The sequence below is a fragment of the Mirounga angustirostris genome, unplaced genomic scaffold (genome assembly GCF_029215605.1).
Source record: "Mirounga angustirostris isolate CCGP_5_RB_7025 unplaced genomic scaffold, mMirAng1.0.hap1 SCAF_3, whole genome shotgun sequence".
NCBI lineage: Eukaryota > Metazoa > Chordata > Mammalia > Carnivora > Phocidae > Mirounga > Mirounga angustirostris.
Window position 1 is genome coordinate 73,615,225 of NW_026991711.1, and position 22,812 is coordinate 73,638,036.

The window sequence follows — 22,812 nt, forward strand, 5'->3', positions numbered from 1 at the left end:
GTGTGGTGTGTGTGTGTGGTGTGTGTGTGGTGTGTGTGTGGTGTGTGTGTGTGGTGTGTGTGTGGTGTGTGTGTGTGGTGTGTGTGTGGTGTGTGTGTGGTGTGTGTGTATATGTGCATGCACACACTCTTTTCCCCCCCGGAGAAGGAAGCCCTGCGTCCTGTCCTCTTCTGTATGTTCACCATCACAAGTGGCTCATAGATTGGCTGAGCTAAGCCTCACCTCTTCCGGCTGTAAATAGGATCAAATCTTTGTCCTTAATCCATCCGCTCCATATAACCTTCTTTAAAAACCGTCCTGATCAAAACACCTCTCCCCTCGAGTCCAGGTGGCCCCCATGGCCTTCCACATAAGGTTCCACAGCACTGGGCGGCATTCGTGTCCTGCCCAGCCGGGCCCTGACCTAGTTTCCCAGGCCTGCATCCTGTACCCCTCTCTTCGGGTCCCTCGGGCTCAGACTCCCTCTGCTGGCCCTGCCTCCCCTTCCTAGCCCCTGCTGAAATCCTACCCTGACGGGTAGGATTGGGTTGGGCTCAAATGCCACCCGGTCCAGGGAGCCCTCCCTGAGATTCAGAGAGAAGGGATTCTCTTGGGTTCAGAATCCCTTGGTGCCATTTGCTCTCGGATGGCCCTTCTCCCACCCAACCTCGTGTAATAGATTCTTTGTGCACAGTTCCTGCTCCTTGAGCGCGGGGACTGTTGTCCACCTCATTTCCACATCCAACACCAGTGTTTGCTGAACGAGTGGCTCTCTTTTGGTAGAGGAAAACACGGGGGCTCAGACACCTTAAGTGATTTGCCCCAAGTCACTCAAGCCGGTGAGTAACAGAATCAGATCGAGAACCCAGGTCTGAGAACACCGGTTGGCATCACCCACTTCATCTATCCATACTCAGTGTTCCATCTCGCTTGGAACCAAGGATGGCCAAGGACGGCCAGTTCAAGGATGACACAGCCTTTGGTGTGACTCCCTGCCCATGCCCGAGGATTGTGCTAGTACATGGTCTGCAGGGAAAGGAGCCCTTGTATGTGCCAAACACTTGTAGGTATTTTTGAACTCTTTATTATACAATTTTCACACATTCACAAAAGCAGAGCAAATAATATGATGACCTCCCTTGTACACATCACCCAGTTATGACAGACGTCACCTGATGTCCAGCTTCCCACATCCTGGATTCTGCTAACTACAACCCTGGGTGTCAGTTAACATTTTTTCCTCCCGAGTCCTGTATTTCTTGTACACTAGTAATTAGATCTAGAAGCTTGGTTGGGCTTGATTTTCTTTCTTTCTTTTCTTTCTTTCTTTCTTTCTTTCTTTCTTTCTTTCTTTCTTTCTTTCTTTCTTTCTTTCTTTCTTTCTTTCTTTCCTTTCTTTCTCTCCTTCCTTCCTTCCTTCCTTCCTTCCTTCCTTCCTTCCTTCCTTCCTTCCTTCCTTCCTTCCCTCCTTCCTTCCTTTCTCTCTCTGTCAAGAATACTCACTTTACAGGTGGTGGTATTGTTTCCACCAGGAGCACATGATGTTGTGGCCATTGTTAAGTATAACATATTAAAAGTAGATCAGTATTATCATACACATCTGAAAAATGTGAAAACGGACTTACCCAATAGACCCTGACTGGAACTGGAAATGGTTTACTCTGGGTGGTGTCTTAACAGAAGTTATTCGTAAATCAGATAACAAAGGAAAGAATATAAGGACATTGCTCAGTGATTGGCCTCCTGAGGTAAGAAGATTCCAGAACTGAGTATTGGTCTTACTTCACTATGGCTACCTGCTCATGGGACAGCTTTGAGTAATATGCGATGGGTGTGTCAGTAGGAATCAGTATCAGTTTTTTTCAAGGAAACATACACGGCTCCTTTTCTTTCTCTTTCTTTTCTTTTCTTTCTTTCTTTCTTCCTTCCTTCCTTCCTTCCTTCCTTCCTTCCTTCCTTCCTTCCTTCCTTTCCTTCCTTCCTTCCTTCCTTCCTTCCTTCCTTCCTTCCTTCCTTCCTTCCTTCCTTCTTTCTTTCTTTCCTTCTTTCTTTCTTTCCTTCTTTCTTTCTAAGATTTATTTATTTTAGAGAGAGTGTGCACGGGGGTGGGGGGCAGGGGCAGAGGGAGAGGAAGAGAATCCTCAAGCAGACTCCCCGTTGAGCTTAGAGCCCAACTCCAGCCTTGATTCCAGGACTCTGAGATCATAACCTGAGCTGAAACCAAGAGTTGGACGCTTAACTGACTGAGCCACCCAGGTGCCCCTTACACGACTCCTTCTCTACAAGAATAATTTGGAAGTGTGGGAAGAGTCTCCTGGCTTCGGTATTAGGTAGAAATGATGATTCTAATCTTCAGTTCAGGGAGAGGGGTGGAGTTGAAAATGTTGGGACCCTGGCTGTGGATGAGAACACGTTGCATAGTTCAGTGGAAGTTGCAGGAGCCAGAGTTGGGATACCAGCTCATGGTGCCATCTTGATCATTGACAGCCACATGCCTTCTTTGCGCCTTCACTTCTATCTGAAAATTGGGAGACCCGGTTAGTCCCCGGCGGACATCGCAATTTTCTAGAACACTGAGGCTTCCTACATCCTTCATCTTATTGTCCTTATTATTATTATTTTTTCTCTATGTTGGCCCTACTTCTCCAGTGAAAGAATTATTTTGAAGTCTGTGCTACACATCACAAAAAGCAGGGGCTCTACAATCCCCTCTAGTTTAAATGAGGCAGGAGTCCTGCATTTGAAGAAAGTTGCTGGAGAACTTCGTTGCAAGATGCCAAAGTACTAAAAAAGTCAGAGAACAGAAAGCCTTCCCAAGTTTCGCTCAAGTGGAGCGGCCCTCAATGTCTTAGGATGTGCCAGGCAATAAAGATAAGCACTAAGCCTCCTCTTCTTGGAAGGGCTTATCATCAAGTCTTGGGTTTGGGGAAAGCCACCTCCCAGGAAGACGCTATCAATGGCTTCTTCACCACAGGTTTTACTGGGGCCGCGTCCCTGGGGCTGTGATGTCAGGTCGCTGTTCCAGTGGGGAGGTGCAGTGTTTGGTCATTGAAAAGAGCATGCCCAGGAGGGGGTAGGAAGCGTTTGTCCAGGAGTCAGGGCGCCAGCCAAGGCCCCTCCCCAGGTCCTCTGCACTTGAGATAGCTCAGGGAAACTTTCTCATTATCACTGTGACCTCCAGGGCCCCTCGCTGCTAGTTAATCATTACCAGGGCGGGGTTGTATTCCTCCGGCTCTCTGACCTGTTTTTGAGGCCGGCTGGATTTATTACTGGCCAAGGGGCCTTGGCTGGTGTTTGGACTGCATGCTGATAGGCAGCCAATTGGCCCCAGTTCAGCTTTTGCTGGATACAGGAGTTAGGCCCCTCTTGGGAAACTGCAGTGTCTGGGCCGTTAACACCCCCTTCCCGGGCTGCTGGGAGCCCCTGGCATTAAGCACCCATGTCTCCTCTTGGAGAAAGCCCTGAAATGAAATTTGGGGCACCGGAAGTCAAGGCCTAGAGAGAGCTTCTCCTTGGGGGCTCTTTCTTCAGGGTCCAAACACCCAGGGCCTGGCTGGGCATCGTGCTGAGAAATCCTTTCTTCTTCATGGTACCCCCTTCTCTCTCTTTCTCACTCTGTCCACATAGAAGCTGAGACAAGCCAGGGGCATTCCGGGCATATGTTATAAAAGCAAGTTGACTTCCCCCAAAAGCACCTCCTAGCTTTCTTGATAATCATAAGAGTAATTAGAGGAATCATAATTAGTAATTAAATAAAGTTGGGGACAGTTTCAGAGTCATCTGCCCAAACCACCCAGGTTTTCCAGGAAGACAACTCTGAACAAAAATGTGCGGAGTGCATTTGCCTCCGCTGCCTTCTGTCCCATCTATGCATCCCAGAGCCAGAGGGACGCCACCAATGCCCCCCTCCCCCGCCCCAGCCATGTCTGCTTTCCCGCCTCCTCCCCTAATTGGCCACTTCCTAGATCCTGCCCTCCCAGCCGGTCTCCTCCAGACTGCCCGTATTCTCAGTCTAAAATGTCCTTCCCCTCCTTCAAAGCTGCGTTGAGTGGTGTCCTCACCTCCACCTCTCACACATCCCCCCACAGTGCTGGGGTCTGCACGAGCCCACGTGTTCTTTCATCTGAGGTGACCGGGTTATCCTTGAGGTTCGTTCCCCCAGACTGGGGCTGGGTCTTGCCTCCTTTTCTTTCTTTCTTTCTTTCTTTCTTTCTTTCTTTCTTTCTTTCTTTCTTTCTTTCTTTCTTTCTTTCTTTCTTTCTTTCTTTCTTTCTTTTTTTTTTTTTTAAAGATTTTATTTATTTATTTGACAGAGAGAGACACAGCGAGAGAGGGAACACAGCAGGGGGAGGGGGAAAGGGAGAAGCAGGCTTCCCGTGGAGTGGGGAGCCCGATGCGGGGCTCGATCCCAGGACCCTGGGATCACGACCTGAGCCGAAGGCAGACGCTTAATGACTGAGCCACCCAGGCGCCCCTCTTGCCTCCTTTTCTATAGCTGCAGGTGGCACAGGGCTCTTTCCCCAATACAGGGACATCACAGTGGGTCACACTGAGCTCAAAGCACACCTCAGTACACATCTGTGGCACTGGGAAATCAGGTCAGGATGAGGGTTAGTATTCGTGTGCGGCAAGAGGATGGTAGTGATTCAAAGTGACTTCCTTCCCCTCCTGGATGCATTTCATGAGCTGCTCCTCACCTCGTGCAGGCCACCGAGTGTGGGGATTGGCAGCTCCTCTTGACCACGTGCCCATCACCCTGGGGCTCGCTGCATGAGGGCAGGAGAGGGGCTGGGGCTGGGTTGGGCAAGAGGGTCCTGGGCTTATCTTCTTGCTCCCCGCCACCCATCCCACACTTCACCCACTGCTGCCATTCTTCTTGGGCCCCCCTGGGTCGAGCTGGTGAAAAGTGGGGTGAAAAGGAGCCATTGGAGATGCTGGGGAGCACCTGCCCGGGAGGCTCCCGGACATCTGAGGATGCTGGGGCACTGCCTCCCAGGCAGCCTTGTCGACTTGGTGTGGTGGGCGCCCTACTTGCTGGCTGCTGTCAGCAGAGAGGAGAAGGGTGGCCGGGGCTGAGTGCAGGACTTGGGGTCCCAGCCCCCCACAGAGCTGGAGCACCGCGTGGACCAGGCAACCCCAGCGCTTGGCCCGGCCCTGTGAACCCAGCAGACGGGGGTGGGAGAGACGCAAATGTCTTCCTCCAGCTAGAGAGTGTGGAAGGCTTAAGCACAGGCGAGACCAGAAGACCCCTTCTTCCACCCCTGAGTTCACTCTCTAGCTCCCGCAGAGCAGAGCATACTGCTGAGAGGTGGTTACTTGGAACCAGGATGTGTGGGCTCTTCTTCTAGAGCTGCCTAGTGGTCCCTTCCTTCGGGCCTTCTTTCTGGGCTTTGTGACACAAAGAGAATTTGTCACTACAGATGAAGTCTGCTTCCTCTCTTTTATTACATAGTTGATAGTTTCCCTCTGTGATTTCTTTTATTACCTGCAATTTGTATTAATCCTGTGGTTGCCAGTGATAACAATCTCATAAAATAATAACTGGGTGAGCTCTTGCTGAGAGGCCCCCTTTGATGAGTTGGATAATGCCTCTCTCCTCCCCGGAGTAAGGGGGTCCAAGTGTGGGGCCTCGTCCACCCATCAGCATCCCCTCTGTATCCAGACACAGGCACGCCTCGTGCTTCACAGCAGTGTGAGTGCGGAGAAGGCCCCTCTGTGACCCAGAAACTTCGCAGTCCAAAGGCTCTGATGCAGGCACAGTTAATGGGGAAGAAACCGGAGGAGGTGCATCCCCTAGTGATGCTGTGAGTCCTGTGTTCCCACGGAGAATCTGGGCCCACTCAGCTGCGGGACCGATGGAGCGCATGTGGCTAACCCATCCCTCAGGACAGCCCCAAGAAGGGGAAACAGCCCCTCCCTGCAAGATTAGGTGTTCTACCGGGGAAGCCCCACTTTTCTGCAGACCTCACCTTCTGTTGTCACTTTGCTTCTGCAGATCCGGAATCGTCCTTCCTTCAGCAGCCCTCCCTCCCTGCACTGGCCTAACTACCCCCTGCCTGGCAGCCAGGGCGAGGGGCCTTCAGAAGGGAGAGCAGGGAGCTGCTGTAGAGCCTGGGCGGTGCTCCCCAGCAGCGGGAGCACCAGCTGACTCGGTGGCGGTCTCGGGCTAGCTGCTAATAGAGGGAGCAGCCGCCCAGCCGGGTGCCCAGCCTGGCCTTAGCTTTCACTGTATTTACCTCCACTGCCTGCTTAATGGACTGGTTTGAATTGGACGTGGCGCTCACCCATATGAAACGTAACAAAGTGGCCGTCACTGCTGTGCCTGCAGGCCGCTGTCACTGGGCGTCAGGGTGACACCTCCGTGGATGCCCCACAGTCTGGCCGCTGGTCTTCACGCTGCACAGGAAAGTGGCCGGGGTTGGGGTGGGGGCTGAGTCTGTGATGCGCCCTCACTGTCCCCTCTTCTTTCTTCTGCCGCCCCTTCCTCTGATCCTCAGCGAACTCCAGATAGTCATAGGGATATTTTTTAAAAAAAGAGGCACTCTTCCTACTGGAGACTTGCTCCTTTTTCATTTACAAAGAATGAGGAGGACCTTTATGGAAATTTGCATGGGGTGTAGGAGTCTTGACCGATCACACTTCCCCTTGGAATCCTCTGATCTCATGTTCACTGGTGATGAATACCCAGCGTGTGCGCTGGGGAAGAAGAGCCAGCCAGCCAGAGTGTGGTGGGAAATGGCTAGTTGCCTGGGAGGGAGTGGGAGGCCGGAGATAATGGTGCAGACTAATGCCCGCAGCCTCTGAGGCCCAGGAGGAGAGGGCTGGGAGCGGTGATGTCATTCTCGCAGCCCCTTGCACTCCCTGCTCCATGGGAGTGGGTTCTAGGAAGCAAGTGAGCCAAGGCCAGCCCAGGGACACTGGTGTCTCCCTCCTTCCCTAGCTGCCCAGCACCGAAAACTCCCCTGCCGCTCTGCATCTGGATGCTCCTGAGCTCACACTGTTCCTGCCCACAAGCCACATTGCTGGCCCGCCTACAGGGGCGCTGTGACACTCTCAGAGCCGTTGGTCTGCATTTCAGCAGCGTGTTCTCTCGTTCGTTCCCAGATTCTATACCCACTTTCACTAAAAGTCAATACAAACATTCCCTTTTCATACTCATGGCTTGCCAACTCAGAAAAAGAGCCTTAGAGATTTCCCCCGAGTCTAGCTTGTCCCTCATCCCACTGTGTACCCACCAGATGGACACACCCATGTCCTGGAAGAGTCTAGATACAAGCATTTTCCTCGTAACGGCCCAAACCGCCAACAGCCCTCACATCCATTAACAGCAGAATGGGTGGCGAGACTGTGCTGCAGGTCCCCAACGACACACAACACAGCACTGAGGATGCATGAATGACAACTATATGCGACCCCACGGATGAACCGCACACGCCTTGTGTTGAACGAGAAAGGGCAGACACACAAAAGAACGTACAGTATGATTCTCTTTACATAAAAGTCAACAGCAGGCAAAACTCGTCTGTGGTGTTTGGAGTCAGAATGGTGGTTCCCCCTGGGAAGGGATGACTGGAAGAGGCATGGGGAGCTTCTAGGAGGCTGGCCACGCTCCATTCTGTAGTCTGGGTACAGGGTCCACCGGCGGCTTTCCTTGGCGGGAATTAATCTAGCTGCACACTTGCAATGTGTGCGCTTTCTGTATGTATGTGCTATTTCAAGGAGAGAGTTTTCTGGAAACCACCTCCCTTCCCCCAACACCAGGTTCAGTCTGGATTTGATGCCATTTAGGAGCTTGTTATTTCAACCAATTACGTGTCATTTAAATGACCTATTGCTTCAGCTGTGCCCGAGGACTGCTCTGTGATAAACACCCAGTCCCTGATGGCTTCCATACCTGCTCATTATGTTTAATACCTTCTTGCTTTCTCATCCTATTCGAAAGCACTCGCAGCACCCACTGGCATGATTAACAAGAAAGGCACTAAATTTCTCTTCTTCCTTGATTGTTTGGAGCCAAGGGGCAGGCGATAGCAAGGGGCTCATCCTGACGGCATGTCGGGCTCTTTCATGCCAAGGTGCCCTCCCAGCCATCCCTTGCCTGACCGTCACTCTGAGATGAGGATCCTGAGGCCTAGGAGGGTTGTGGCCCCGTCCAAGGCTCTCAGAAAGGCTCTCAGTGACCCCATGCCACTGCTTGTCAAAACACATTTATAAAGGGAGACAGTTTTCCAAGATATGATGACTATGCACATGGTTTTCAGGGGGCTGGCTTTGACCCTGACAGCACAACCTCCAAGGAAGACCAGCGAAAAAGAGAATGAGGAAGCGGAAGAAAAGGATGGACCTTTGATTGGAGAAAAGATAGGCAGGAACTAACCAAAGAAGCCAAGAGCATCCTGCTCTCCTAGCCTCATACGGCCTAGGGCTCTCTGCTGCCCCCTGCTGGTCTCACTCTACTCAGCTGGTGGATGCTCCAGGAGGCCCGAAGCACCTGATCTCCCTGGGTGACATCAAAGAGCCCTCTCCCCTCTCCTGCAGCTGTCATTGCCTGCACCCCAACCTGAGCACGCCTTACTAGGCTTCCAGACATCGGTCTGGCTTTCCTTTCTTTGGCTCCTCGCTCTTTGTGTATTTCTTCTAAGAAAACAGACTCTAAACGGTTGATTTCCAGGGTGTGTTCCGTTTGCACTGGTAACTGGCGTTTTGCCTTTCCCCCAGGGAGGGTGTTTGGGGCTGTGGGTGGAGGTGCTGACAAGGTGGTGGTGTTCAGCTCTCAGCAGTTGTCCCTTAATCTTCAAGGTGCCCTTTCTTTTCTGCAGCACGAAGCCACCACGCCTGATCCTGATGCCCTGTCCTGCAGAGTTCAGAGGTCAGGCACTGAGCCACACCCGCGTCTGGTGACCGCTCCCACCCATAGCCAGAGACCCAAGGCCTGGGGGGGCAGGCCCTTCTGGGGCAGGCCAAGGGCTGCAGTGGTTGAACTGGGTGCTCTCCAAGACCTCACTTTTGGCCCCATGCGGAGGAGTGGGAAGGGAAGCTGTAGGGTGAAGCCTCTGCACCTTTGCCTCAAGAGTGGCGCTCACTGGTTAGGCATTAACAGGGACCGGGCTGCGTGGCAGGCCCAGGGCTGCAATCAAAAAGTGTAAGGGCGTGTTTATAGCGGGCAGCCTATTACGTCTCCTGCCAAAAATGCGCCCTCCCCCCCTTTCATGTCAGCCTTGTCACAAAACTGAAATGACAGGTGGGCAAACAGCAGAGTGACCAGCTAGGAAAATCCCTGAGCCTCAGCAGGTCCACAAAGCTCCCCTCTGCCTGACCTGCGCTGCTTTATCGCCTGGGAACAGTCTCTGCAGATAATGGGGCCCGCCAAGGGTGGGCTGTGGGGATGTGAGCTGCGGGAGGCCCCAGGCAGGGGAGGGGGCAGGGAGAGGAGGAGGTACAGGGGTGGGGGCAGTGGGCAGGAGAAACACATCATCTCCACGGGGACGGGGACCTTTTGAGTTTCTTGCATTAGATGTGGAGAAGCAGGGCCAGAGCAGTTGTCTTTAAGGGCCCCAGTGGGAGGAGGGTGACAAAGGTTTTGGAGCTGCTGGGGCATTTCCTGTGAACACTGACCATGGGGCCAGTCGGGGCAGAGCAAGGGTTCTGAAAAGCCCAGGGCTAGTGAGGACTTGGGATGCCGCCCAGCCCACTACAGATCTCAGAATTCTGGGTTGTGAGATGAGGGAAGGACACATGAAGCTCTAAAATAAAACCCCTGTAATCCATGGCAAATTCAGAGACCCCAGAAGAACCCCGTTGGTTCTCAGGCCATAATTATGCACATAAATTAGAGATTTAACCTGCTGTAGCAGCATCTCCTCACGATCGCCACGGTCCTTGTCTCTAACCCCCCCCCCCTCCTTGTCCAGGCCCTCCTCAGTGCGTCTCGTTCGGTCACGTCCAAGCAGGGTCAGGCCCGGGAGCCTCAGGGACAAGCATTACAGCCAGGTTCCACACACTGTTCCACACCCTGACCAGCCAGGTTCCAGAACACCAGACGTGGCTACACCTCTGTTGTTTCACCCGTAAAATGGAGAAAATTGCCCCCACTTGATGTGTTTTTTGTGATTAAATGGACAATACTGAAAGAAAGAGAGTTGCAATTGTTCAGGGATTTAGGTGGGAGATGTAAGGATGGATAAGAAGCAGCAGAAGAAGCAGGACATGCCAACCTTGAGGGCAAAACCCAACTTCACACCGCATATTCTGTGGACATGAAAAGTGCCTATAAGCTATGTATTCTGAGCACTAAGAAGCAAACGGGCTGGTGATCTCCTAGAACAATAATGGTGACGGCCAACATTTGTTGAGCCTTTCTAAATGCCTTACCTCCCCGTCTCATCTCTCCCTCACAGCAATCTGGCCCAAACTGGTTTTATCATCCTAATTTTATAGATGAGAAAATGGAGGCCCAGGGTTTGATGCTCAAGTTCACAAGGGTAGTTAAGTGTGAGAGTCAGGCAGGGAGCCTGGGCAGGTGACAGACCGTGCGCTCTTGACCACTATACTTCCCTGTTTCTTGACTTGCAGAAAACGCTGGGGCAGCCCCTTGTCCTAGGGGCACCTGTGCACCTGTTCTGCAGGGTGACCTCCTCCTCGCCTCTCTCCCCAGCACACCCCTGCCTGAGAGGCCAGCCCCCTTCTCCTCCCGGAGGGGGTGGTTTCTGGCACTGGCATTCTGGGGCCTGGGGACAGCACCAGATGGGAAAGGACACATCTGATGGGGCTTCATGAATGACCACTGCTTATTTGGGCAGAATGCTCCGTGAAAATCCAGCTCTGGTCCCTTGTTCCAGAAGCATCTGGGGACACTTCAGATATGAACCTAAAGAGCATGGCCTATTAACCAAAAGGGTCTTAAGTCTTATAGAATGATTAGTTCATCTCTGCCTACCTTAATGGGTTTTGGCCAAACCACTATTGACCAATGGTGATGACCAGCACTTTGGACATCTTAGATGCTTCCAGCTGTGTCATCCTTGGTCCCCAGTTACAGCCAAGCCCCATCTCCACTTCTTCCACTAGCCTAGGCACCCTCATCCCTAGTGACTGGAATACTGAAGCCCACCAGAGCCCACCAGCCCCTGGAGCCCACCTGCTGGGCGTCGTTCCAGGCAGTTGAAATAGGTGCTGATCGTGGGGGCGAGAGGGCGTCCAGGTCCCAATCCTTTAGCACTGCTCCCTGGACCACCATTATCATCAGATTCAGGTGCCTGGAGCCGGGTGCTTGACAAGGTTAGTCAACGTGGCCTCTACCGTCCTGACCACAGAAAAACTGAATAAAAAACACATAGAAGACACATAGAACACTCATACCACTCGAGGACCCACGTGTAAGGATGTGTAAGAATTTACTTTATGTCAAGCTACAAGGCAAGTGTAGAGAATGAAGACAGAGATGAGCTGAGCTTCCCAACAGATGGCTCCTGAGGAGGCGGACATGGGGGGAGTCTCTCCCAGCATGGGGATCTATGCTTTTATGTGGGGAGTTGCTCAGCCTGGAGGGGTTTGTTCAGCAGGACTCCCTGACGGTCCTCCTCCTTTCTCTTTATTTGGTCATGGTTCATAGGGGAGAAAAAATGAAAGGCCTGGACATTTTTTTCCCAACCAATTCAATTATCCTTTGGCTGTCTGTCACCTATATCATCTTGAATGCAAGGCACTGCATAGACAAGGGTGTTCCAGTGGTATGTGAGTTTGCTCCTGTTTCTCTCTCTCTCTCTCTGCTCAAGTGTACTGCTTACCTCTCCTGGAAAGTCAGTCCTATGGCTCAGTCTTTCTTTCATTCACCTATTCATCATTCAACAAATACAGTGCATTTCCTCTTCCTGTCCTATGCAAACCAACAACATTCCCTGCTCTGAAGAGTTTCCAGCCACACTTCGTGTATTTCCCTCTCTTACTGATGGCTCTCTTTCTTTCTTGATTCTTTGAAGACCTCTGGTTTAAGCACTCAATTCGTCTGATGCTTGCCCAAGAAAGTCAACTAAGAAAATTCGCGAAGAGTGGGGGGATAGCTCAGAATCCGTCTACATCTGCTAAACTCAGAGTGCTCAATTAATTTACCCAGAAAATAAAACAGAAATTAAAGTAAATATCCCAAAATTATAGCTTATGATGTACTCCTAAAATGCTACTCCTTTTTCTCTTTTCTAAACTCAATTATATAATATTACTTTACTTTGTGGCAACAAATGACTCTTTATTTCTCCGTGACTGAACTTTTATTGTCACCCTGGCCCAGCCCTTTGCCTTGCCCAGCCCCCCTGTGCCCACCCATATCAGTGCAGAGAATTTGGGGCAGGGAAGGGGAGGTGGTTTCTGAATATGGGTAAGACTCCAAACAGATTCTGCTAATCTCAGGGTTTGGTGAAACTCTTTGCTCAGAAACTTTATAGCCAGTGGGAATTGATGGTTTGTGTTTGCTCTTCAAATACAGGGACATTGGAGGTAGAGAGGGCATTTTCAGTGGAGTTGCTGACTTTTGAAATCTTGAGCCCTCTTCCTTATCAGGCCTGTTTATTACAGGTTTCATAAATGTTTTATGAGGGAATGGTGAGGCCCTGCTGACTAGGGGTGGTGGCAGCTGTCTCCAACTTTCCACATTGTTGACAAGATCAAAGGACAGATTTACCACCTCATAAGATTGGGTGGATAAGATAGGGCGGAATCCCGGATTGACTTCTTGCCTCCATGCACACGGGCAAACAAAATGGGCTTGATCTGGTGCCGTGTTCTTCCCTTGCCTAGACTCCTTCGCATCATTTGTAGAACCATCTGGACCTCCCAAGCAATTCCTTCCCCAGGAAGCCAACTATTCTTTCTCCTTAACAATTTTAGAAATTAAAAAAAAAAAAAAGTATACGTTAAAGATTTAAGCTATCCGAGCACTTCAATCTTCACTCTATTCATACGAGTGGCAGTCATTTAAAAATATGTACAATGGAAAAGAGGAAAAACTGGGTGCATGAAAATAATTTATGGTCAAATAAATCATCTCTAGAAACATTTATATTTTCAGGTAGAGAAATTGTATTGACTTTATTTCCAGCCATTGTTGACATTTTACCACAATTGCCTTGACAATCTTTGAGAATGTTCTTTTAATCTCTGTCATTATTATTGGAGACTTCCCTTATCGCTAGAAAATTCTTCTTCTTCTTTTTTTTTTTTTTTTTTGAGAAAGAGGGAAGAGTTCTTTCCCAAGTCAAAAGAAGTTTCTCTGATTTTCCAGAAATACCCATGCCACTCACCTTCTCTGTAACTCAGAGAGGGATGGGCCCTGAGGCCCTGCCTGTGGCCAGACCATCTCTGGGAGGGTTAGGTGTGTTCTGGTGGTTGTAGGCCCACAGCCAGGTAATTCATTCCAGCTGCTAGAGTCTGGCCCCAGCAACGTATTAGGGGGCTACTTTGTAATCCACATTGTTCCGGAAAGGTTGTACAGCAGATCCTGAGAAAACTTGTGACGATAGCTCTGTTTACCTGAATTTTGTGTTTCCTTCACTCTAAGCTCCTTTCTCCCTGTCCTGAGCATCTCCCTTTCCCTGAGTTCCCTGATTTCCCTCTGCTGGGCTGTCCGCTCTCCCCACATGCCCACCACCCGCTCACTCCTCCCCCACAGCTCTGCCTTCCTTCCAGGGCAGGCTTTCCTCATTTATCTACTCTTTCAAGTGCATTTACTGTGTGTCCTGAGGCCGCCCTAATCCCCATGAAGGTGAGGCTGCCAGACAGCTCTCATTTATTATAGCTACTCGCCTTCCTCAAATTTGTCAATTTGCAGAGTATTGAACGGTAATGGTGGTATATCCCACCATTAGTTGGGGATCCCTCCATGTGCCCCGCAACCGTGCACGTTAGTTAATTCAGACCATTGCTCTATGAAAACCACCTCTGGCTTCAGGCTTTCGCACCTGGGTCCAGGCCCAGGGCACATGCAGTGATGGTGCAGACTGAGAAACACACCCCTTCCCCAGCTCTGGGCACGGGCTAGGGTCACCTTCCATCTTCTAACTTGCATTTAGAGGGACAAAAGCATACTCAAGTTTTGGAAATGTTTTTCAGGGGTAATGTGGGATTGCCACAGGGCCTGAGCGACCAGCCCTGGATTGGATCAGGCCTGGAAAGAGAGGGAAAAAAGATTTGGGGAAAAGATAAAACAGGAAAGGTGGTTTTTAGAGTCGTGTCTGGAAGGACAGAAGCGGTGTGTATGCCTGGGAGGTAGATTTAATTCACTGTCACGGGGCAGCCTCTTCTCTCATCCCACATTTAAAATAATCCAAAAAAATATGAGGCCCAGCCCCTCCTCTCCTTCAGAGATAGCATTGGGTGCAGCCCATTTCCTTAGGAGCAGGGGAATTTCTTTAAAATGCAGATTCCTGGTCAGCAGCAAGTGAAGGTGGCTTTGGAATCTACATTTGGGCACCGACCCCCAGATCGTTCTGATGCGCGATGCGGCTCACACCTTTCAAAGACTGACCTGGTGCAATGAACAGGCCCTGCTTTGGGAGGTGGGAGGTGGGAGAGGCATCTTCTAGTCTCCCATCTGCCTCCCATCTGCAATGTGACCTTGGACAAGTCACGTTGCCTTGATGGGTTAAGGCCCTCGGGTCCTCACCGCCCCCACCTCACATCCCCAACACCGGCTTCAGGATCTGAGGAGTCTGGGCTGGTATCTTAGTTATGCTGTTTGGTTCAGATCTGGTGAACACCAGAGCTTTGAGAGGTATCGTATCTACGCTTTGATTGTGAAGGCCGTATTGGCAAAGGAATGGCTCTAACCTCTCCCTGATGGCTTCATATGCCAGCCCGACCCTGGGTTCTTGCAACTCATGAGGCCAGTTGGCCACCCTGACGCCATTTCTGTTTTCCCAGCTGTGCACCCCGCCCCCACAGCTCCAGGAGCAGCCCTGCAAGGTTAAGGGCGCAATGGGAGAGTGGGCCGCCTCTGTCCTTTACCAGCTACCAGACCTTGAGCAAGTTCCTCAGCCTCTCCTAGCCTCAGCACCAGGGGAACAATAACAGAACCTCCCTCATAGGGTTTGGGGGCTTACTTAGAGGAGTTAATATATACAAGATGCTGAGCCCGGTGCCCGGCACACGTCAAGGACCTGGTAGGCGGACTTGTTAGTGTTGCTGTTGTTACAGCACTCTACAGTTTACAGAGCTTCCATGTGGACCGCACGTTCATGAGATTTCCATAAAGACTCTTGGAGGGGTCCATTCCACTGTGCAAATCAACACAACTGTGACTCAGAGAAGTTGTGAGAGTCACAGTGCTAATTTCTTGGGACTCCAAGCCTGGCCTCTCTCTGATTCACAAGGATAATGTCTGATCTGTGTTGAGAGAGTCCCCTGTTGTGAAAGTGTTAGGCTTCACGGTTGTGAAAGTGTCTCATGCCCACAGCAGTCCTGAGCGTCTGTAGGAGTCGTGGTGACAGTGGGAGCCAGTACGTGGGGGTGTCCTCCGCAGGCTGGGGGGATTGCCGTGTCCTTTTTCCCCCCTCTCCCTCTGTCCCTGCCTCCCCTGATCATGACGCAGGCAGAGAAGCAGAACAGGAAGCAGGTGGCCTTGGGTAGGGGTGGGGAGAGATGCCGATCTGGAGTACAAACTCCAAGCCAGACTTGCTACACTGGGAAACTCAGTGTGTACAGCCTAGAACCAGCACTTCTGGGGCTGAACCAGTCCCTGGGATCGTCAGAGTGACATAGGGCCCTGGGGCTGAGAGGTGGGCACAGGCCATCTCCCTTTCTCTCCAGAACCAGCAAACTTCTGTGATGCAGAGACTGTCCTCTGGCCCTCTGGCCCATAGGTCCTGTTTGTAAACAGTGCCATGCTGCCTTGGAATGCCTGGTGGTCTTAGTTCCAAGCAAGTCAGGTCAGAAAGTGGCGAACATTTTGACGCTGTGTTCTATGTAGGGACAGCCCAAGCTGACTACCACTCGAAGGGCATCAAGGAAGACTGATGGGCCTCACAGCACAAGGGAGTGGATGAGAAAGAAACTGAGCCACTTCTGTAAGCACAATGTTTCCTTGTGGGGGGGTTGGGCTTAGAAGCACAATATTGGCCCTAGTTCCCCTCACGGTGGCCACACAGTTGGCCACAGACGTTCCAGGAGGCAGTTTCTAGGGGCCAAGGGTCCGGCTGCTCCGTCCATCTCTTGCCTGAAAGCTGTAGAGCAGCATCCATTTCCAAAGGCAGGAACTGTCCGCTTGCAGGAAGCTCGTGAGCTGAGCAGTACAGAGCGTGGGCAGTTGGGTTCCGTTTCGTCGAGTGGCCGCCGGAGGCTTCCCAGACCTGCGTCGCTCGGCCCCAGGCAGACCGGCCCCAGGCAGACCGGCCCCAGGAGCAAGCAGTGGCTGCCGACCGGCAGCGCGTGCCCCACCTCGGCCCTGTGGCCCCGGCTTTTTATGGTCAAGTCCATGGAAGAGGCTGGGCCGGGGCTTGGGGCTGCGGTGGGGCTGTTGAACGAGGCAAAGAAGGCAACTTTTATTATCTGGGGAATTGTTTCCGAAACATTATCAACTCAGATTATTGGCCACAAATTTTCACTCGAAATCAGAGAGTAATAGGCTTTTACAGTGCAGTAAAAAGCGTATTAGCTGGTTCTGGGGTGTCTCACCTCTTGTTTACTCCGCTGTTTTATCAATATTGCCATAACCTGACACTTCTGGGTAGAGGACGATTGTAAAGTGTCCATAGATCCTGTAAACCACACTAAATAGAGATTAGTATTACTACTAAGTTTAAACCCTAGTAAAAGATAATTAAATTGATGGAAGTGGCTGTAAATCTCCCTTTTATCAAGTGCTCGCTCTCGTGCGGGCGGTCTTGAGCCTTATTATTTTACAGCATCATTAATGCCCTGGCAAGATCGGTGCCGCAAGTGGATGCTGCTGTCTGCTGGCTGAGGAGACAACAAGACGTACCAAATACGCCCCCCGAATCTCTGCTGGCTCTCCCCTCCCTTCCCTTCTGGACTGCGGTGCTCGGCTGCGACCCATCTCCGCACCGGGACCAATGCAGGGAAACAGGGCTGACCCTCCAGACCACTGTCCCGTCTGGTCCTCCGGCCCTTTAGGGAGGAGCCCCGGGTGTTTTTAAAGGTTGCCTTTTCCAGTGCTCTTGAATGCAACCCTTTCCGAGAAGCTCCTATGGGGCCCCTGCTTTCTGCAGACTGTCTTATGGGACCAAATAATGCTGCTTTGGGGGGGAGATAAAACTACCAAACCATGACTCAGTGGAGGCAGCTGAAACACAAACACATTTATTAAAAAAGAGATTTATTTATTTATTCGGGGGGGAGGGGCAGACGGAGAGGATCCCCAAGCAGACTCCCCGCTGAACCACAAGACCATGACCTGACCCGAAACCAAGAGTAGGACGCTCAACCGACTGCTCCACCCAGGCGCCCCACAAACATAATTTTAATAGTTGCCTCACGGAAAGGGGAGATCCCTGGATGTAGCTTGTATTTGAGAGGCTCAGTCCTAGCAAGGAGTCTCCCGTCACAGAATGATTCAGAAGTCTTTTGATAAGGGCGAGGGTGGCCCAAGGGCTGAGCACAGCAGGTTGGCACTGGGCAGCAGAGTCCTGGAGGCTGTCTCTCTCGGAGGATGTGCCTCTGCAGCTGCCACGTTAAGGGATTATTAGTGGGGTGCTCCCATCCCCCACCCCACCCTTTCTACATGTCCACCAGCTCAAGCCTCAGTCGATGGCAAAACCTCAGTCAATGGCAAAACCCATGTGTCCACCAGCTAATCCAAGCCTCAGTCAAGGCCTGGGCCAAGCCTGTGGGCCTGGGATCTGTTGGGGCAGAGCTCCCAAGCAGAGAGTCCAGGAGTCTGCCAAAAGCTGGCTTGTCCTCCATCTGGTCCCTTCTCTCCAAGGCCACTGGAATGAAGGGACATCTGCTTCTTGCCACCAATCTGTTTCCCTTCCAAAGCAGTGTTGGCAACCAGATGCATGACCCTCGGCAGGTAGAGTAGCTAGCAGTGGGGGTGGGCTTTGTGTCTCTGGCCTTCCCCTGGGCTGGCAGCCACCCTTATGGTTCCAGGTACCACCCAGAGTCAGGTGGTGGCCTCTTTAGGCATTAGTCCTTCTGGACCTCCCCAGAGGCTCCATCTGCCTAAAGAAGGGACTCCCGTACGTGTTTCCAATGCATTTTTGAATCCCAGTTAACCAAGACCCCATTATGTATGGAACAGAGATCCTGGGGGCCAAAACTCTTCTGCATACCTGCCCCTGACCTTGGCAGTGACCCTGACTTGAGCCTGTGGGGAACTCAGGGCTCAGGGCTGTGTGACTGCCTTGCCTGACAAGGCCAAGTTCTCGGCCCCTGGGTGAGCCTCGATCTTTGGCTGGCCTTGACTGCAGAAACGGGAACATGAACAAGGAAATAGTCCCACAGAAGAGTCATCTGGGAGAGACTGGATTTGCCCACAGCAGATAAACACTTTTTTTTTTTTTCTTTTTATTGCCTAAAGCTAAGCGATATGTACCTTGGTTGGAATTAGCAGGCTGAAAGTTCAAGAGATAAGCAGCTTCTCTTGGCGTGAGTGATCAGCAGGCCCGGCAGTGGGGTCTTGTTTTGGGAGGCCTCACCTTTTGAACTCGGGGCCTGATTCCCCTTTGCTGTTTCATAATCTCCAGTGGCAGGGAGTGTGAGCCGAGAGGACATACTGGGCCCTGTCACAGGGCCCCACCTCAGTGTACCATGCTGGGGTGATTTTGTCCCTGAGTTCACATTGGACTGGGCCACTCCAGAGGATGGCAGCAAGTACTTAGAGTCGTGTTCTGTGCTGGACCCCTGGAAGGCTTCTTCAGGCCCAGGGCCTGCCTTCAGGGAGCTCAGAACCCAACGTGGAACTTAATAGCAAGCTCATAAACCCTGCCTCTGTTTATGGTGTTTCTGTGGAAAAGTGGCCTCGGTTTGGCTGAAGTCATGTTGAGCACTTGCAATTTCTTAGTGCCCTTGTTACAATGCTGTTTCTAGGGGCCACTACCCAGGGCTGCTGTGCAAAGACCAACATCTATTCAGGTTGGGCAACTGGGCCCTGTAGTGTGAAAGCCAAGAACCATAGTCTCAGAAGTGAAAAACTCACATCAACATTTACTGAGCGGCTGTTGCAGGCAAGAGAGCTCTCTGTCTCTTTATGTTGTGTAAACAAACAAGTGGTTATACTTGACAAAGGCATGTTCAGCTGCTAATGAATGAACCTCCCCTGCTTGGGACATTTGAGTGTTTTGCTATGATAAGCACAGGACTGTCGATCTGCTGAAATATACACACAGCACGAGGTGCTTACGGATCCATTCACAGAGGTCCTGGGCCAGGAGGAGGCACTGGGATCACCTGGCTGAGAACCAAGCTGACGCCTGAAGAAAAAAGATTCTGGTGCCCTTAACACAAAGAAGTCTGTTCTCAAAAAGTTATAATAAAAATGATTTCTCTGGTTCAGAGTCTACTCATTTATCATCTCATTCAATGGGTGTTTATTAAATGCCTCTGTGCCAAGCACACTCCTGGATCCCCAGGATATAACTGAGCGGGACCCCCATCCTGGACCTTCCAGAGCTCCCAGGAGGGCGATGAGACACGTGAACATTGCGTGTTGAGTGGGGTGACACACAGACGCCACAGGGACCTAGGCCCGCTTCCACGCTCCCAATCCTGCTGTGTGTGTGTGGCACGGGATGGACAGACCCATCAGACCTGCTCCCAAACCTGCTCGTGCCCGTGAACTCCCAGCCTCCTGCCCTGGATAATTACAACCTTTAAGAATTGAGCATTTGACACACATTATTTTTTTCTCGCGCAGGATATTTTCCAATTTAATGAATATGCGCCACATTTGAAATTATGTTCCTCAAGAGTAGCCTGTGATCCTTTTCGGGATGGAGGGAGAGAAAGAAGAAAGAACAAAGAGAACCCCAACAAAAGGGAAAACAATGACAGCAACGAACAACCCCTCAGGTGCTATGACCCAAGAAAACTCTGGAAGGTCAGGGCTGGGGCTGACTGTAGAATGCTCTCAGTGCTTAAGCTAATAAACCCGACTATCTTGAAGAGTAAACACCATGCTGTTTTGCCAACTATTAGATTTTTACTACTCTCCAATAAAGTGAGCGCATTATTCATTTCAAATAATATGCCACTTATTGTTTCCTAAAGATTAGCAATTGAAAGAGATGTCAACAATTTTCACTCTTTAAATTAAGTATAATAGGCTTTTATAGCGCAGTATAAAGATATCGAAGGGAAAGGCTGCAATTGCAAGCTTGATTTTCCCTTTATCTATCCATACAGCCCCAATTTGACACTTGGGAGCAGAGGAAGCTTGTAAAGAGCCCGCAGACCCCATAAAGCCGGTGACACTTGGATTAGTCTTTGGGCACTTTAGGCACAGTAAAGTGATAATTTAATTAACTAATGGGGCCGTAAGCATGAGGGTTTATCTAATGAGTTCCTTTCTCCTTTGCCTCCTGGTAATTCCAGCGCTGGGTGCTTACAGATTTGCAGTAGCCTGAGCTGAGATGCACCCAGAGAGGAGCATCTTGTCCAGGTGTCCCCCCCGGGCCCCGTGGGCTTCTGTTTGTGCTGTTTCTGTGGAGTTGGGATGTCATTGCTGCTCCCGGACAAACATACAACAGCTTATCAGGGCACGTTTTGAATAGTTTCATGGTTTCTCCAAGGTGTCTAATACGCTCTCTGTGCGTATATTAATAATATTGATCCTACAGGCTCCGCGCTCAGTGCAGAGTCTGCTTTAGATTCTCTCCCTCCCCCTCTGCCCTTCCCCCTGGCTTGTGCACACTCTCTCTCTAAAATAAATTAAAAAATAATAATAATAATATAGATTCCCACTGGTACTGTGTGTCCGTGTAAACACGTGCCTGTGCCCGTGTGAGGGTATGTGTGGGTGTGCATATGTGTGCATGTGTGCGTGAGGGTGGATCTGGAGGAAACTTTGAACTCTGCCTATCAGCCTCACCTCCGACCTGGCTCATGCGGCAGGTGGACATGCAGGAGCTGAGAGCCGGGGCAGAGACCACGGGGGTGGGGGGGCGGGCGGTGTTCCCAGAATAGCCCTTTCACAGCCCCTGGCACCCCTGGGTTATTAGGCATTTCTTTGTTGTCTGTGCCCTTGTTCCACCATCCTGCAGCCAACATCTGCTGTTCTGCGGCAGAGCCCACCTCCTGGGGAAGGATTCCTTGGGGCCTCGTTCTACTCCAGGGTGATTGCAATCACAGCTGAGAAGTGTCACCTTGACCCTGCGACTAACTGTTCTTCAGGGCCCCAGGAGGCCAGTATAGGCCTGGAGGGGTCAGTTCATGGTTCCAGGACCCAGAGACCAAGAGGGTGAGCAACGTGGGTGGCCTGTGTTCACCTGGGGCACAGGCCAGCTCAACAATCACTCTGGGAGGATGGACGCTCCCAGTTGAAACATTATACCATTTGGGCTGCTGAGCACCCCCCCACCCCCCCCACTCCCACTTAGAAGGGAGCTGCTGGTGTTCATCCAGAGTAGGTCTTGCAGAGCGGTAGATAGGGCCTACCCAATGGGGTCATTTCCAGATTTCAGTTCTAAGTGAAGCTTTCACCACCATTTGGTCTCAAAGCCACTATCCACATGGGAATTTTGGTGACTCCTTGTACTTGCCCAGAGCAACTCTCAGCCTCAGAATACCAGCTGCTGAGCAATTCAGAGGCAGAGCTAGGCCGGCAGAAGGTGGAGAGGAGTCTGAGCCACCTGGAGAGGCTCTCCCTTGCTTTCCCGTTTCTGCTTCACTCGGGGAATGACCACCCCATCTGAGGACTCTCCAAAGCCTCAGAATTCCTAGGGGAGCTTTTGTACCAATGCTTGGCTTCTATTCTGGAAATGTGGATTTCTCTCGTTTTGGTAATGTCTTCTTTTTAAAAAATGTTATCAAAAATTTGTAAGAGTTAGCTTTAAAAACTTGTGGTGAAAGACATATAACATAAAATTTACATTTTAACCATTTGTCAGTGTGCCACCCAGTGACAGTAAGTACATTCACACTGTCGTGCAACCATCACCGCCATCCAGCTCTTGAATTCTTCCGATCTCGCAAAGCTGGATCTCTGTCCCCATGAAGCACATACTCCTCATTCCCCTCTCCCCCGACCCCCAGCCCCAGGCAACCACCCTTCTACTTTCTGTCCCTAGGAAGGTGATGACTCCAGGCACCTCATACGAGTGGAATCATACAGTCTTTGTGCTTTTATGCCTGGCTTATTTCACTTAGCATCTTGTCTTCACGGTTCATTCATGTAGCAGGTGTTGGAACTTGCTTCCACTGTAAGGCTGAAGAAGATTGCATTATGTTAGATATCACATGTGTTTGTCCATTTATCTGTTGATAGACTTTGGGTTGTTTCCATCTTTTGGCTATTTTGAAGAATGCTGCTATGAAGATGGGTGTGCAGATATCTCTTTGAGTCCCTGCTTTCAATTCTTTTTTTTTTTTTTTTTTTTTTAAGTTGGCTCCACGCGCAGCATGGAGCCCAACACGGGGCTTGAACTCATGACCCTGAGATCAAGACCTGATCTGAAATCAAGAGTCAGACACTTACCTGACTGAGCCACCAGGTGCCTGCCTGCTTTCAATTCTTATAGGTATATGTCTTGACGTGGAATTGCTGCATTGCACGGGAATTCTGTTTAGCATAGGAGGACCTGCCATACCCTTGTCCACAGCAGTGGTACCATTTTACATCCCACCAACGATGCCCAAGGATTCCAGTTTCTCCACTCTTCTTGCCAAAGC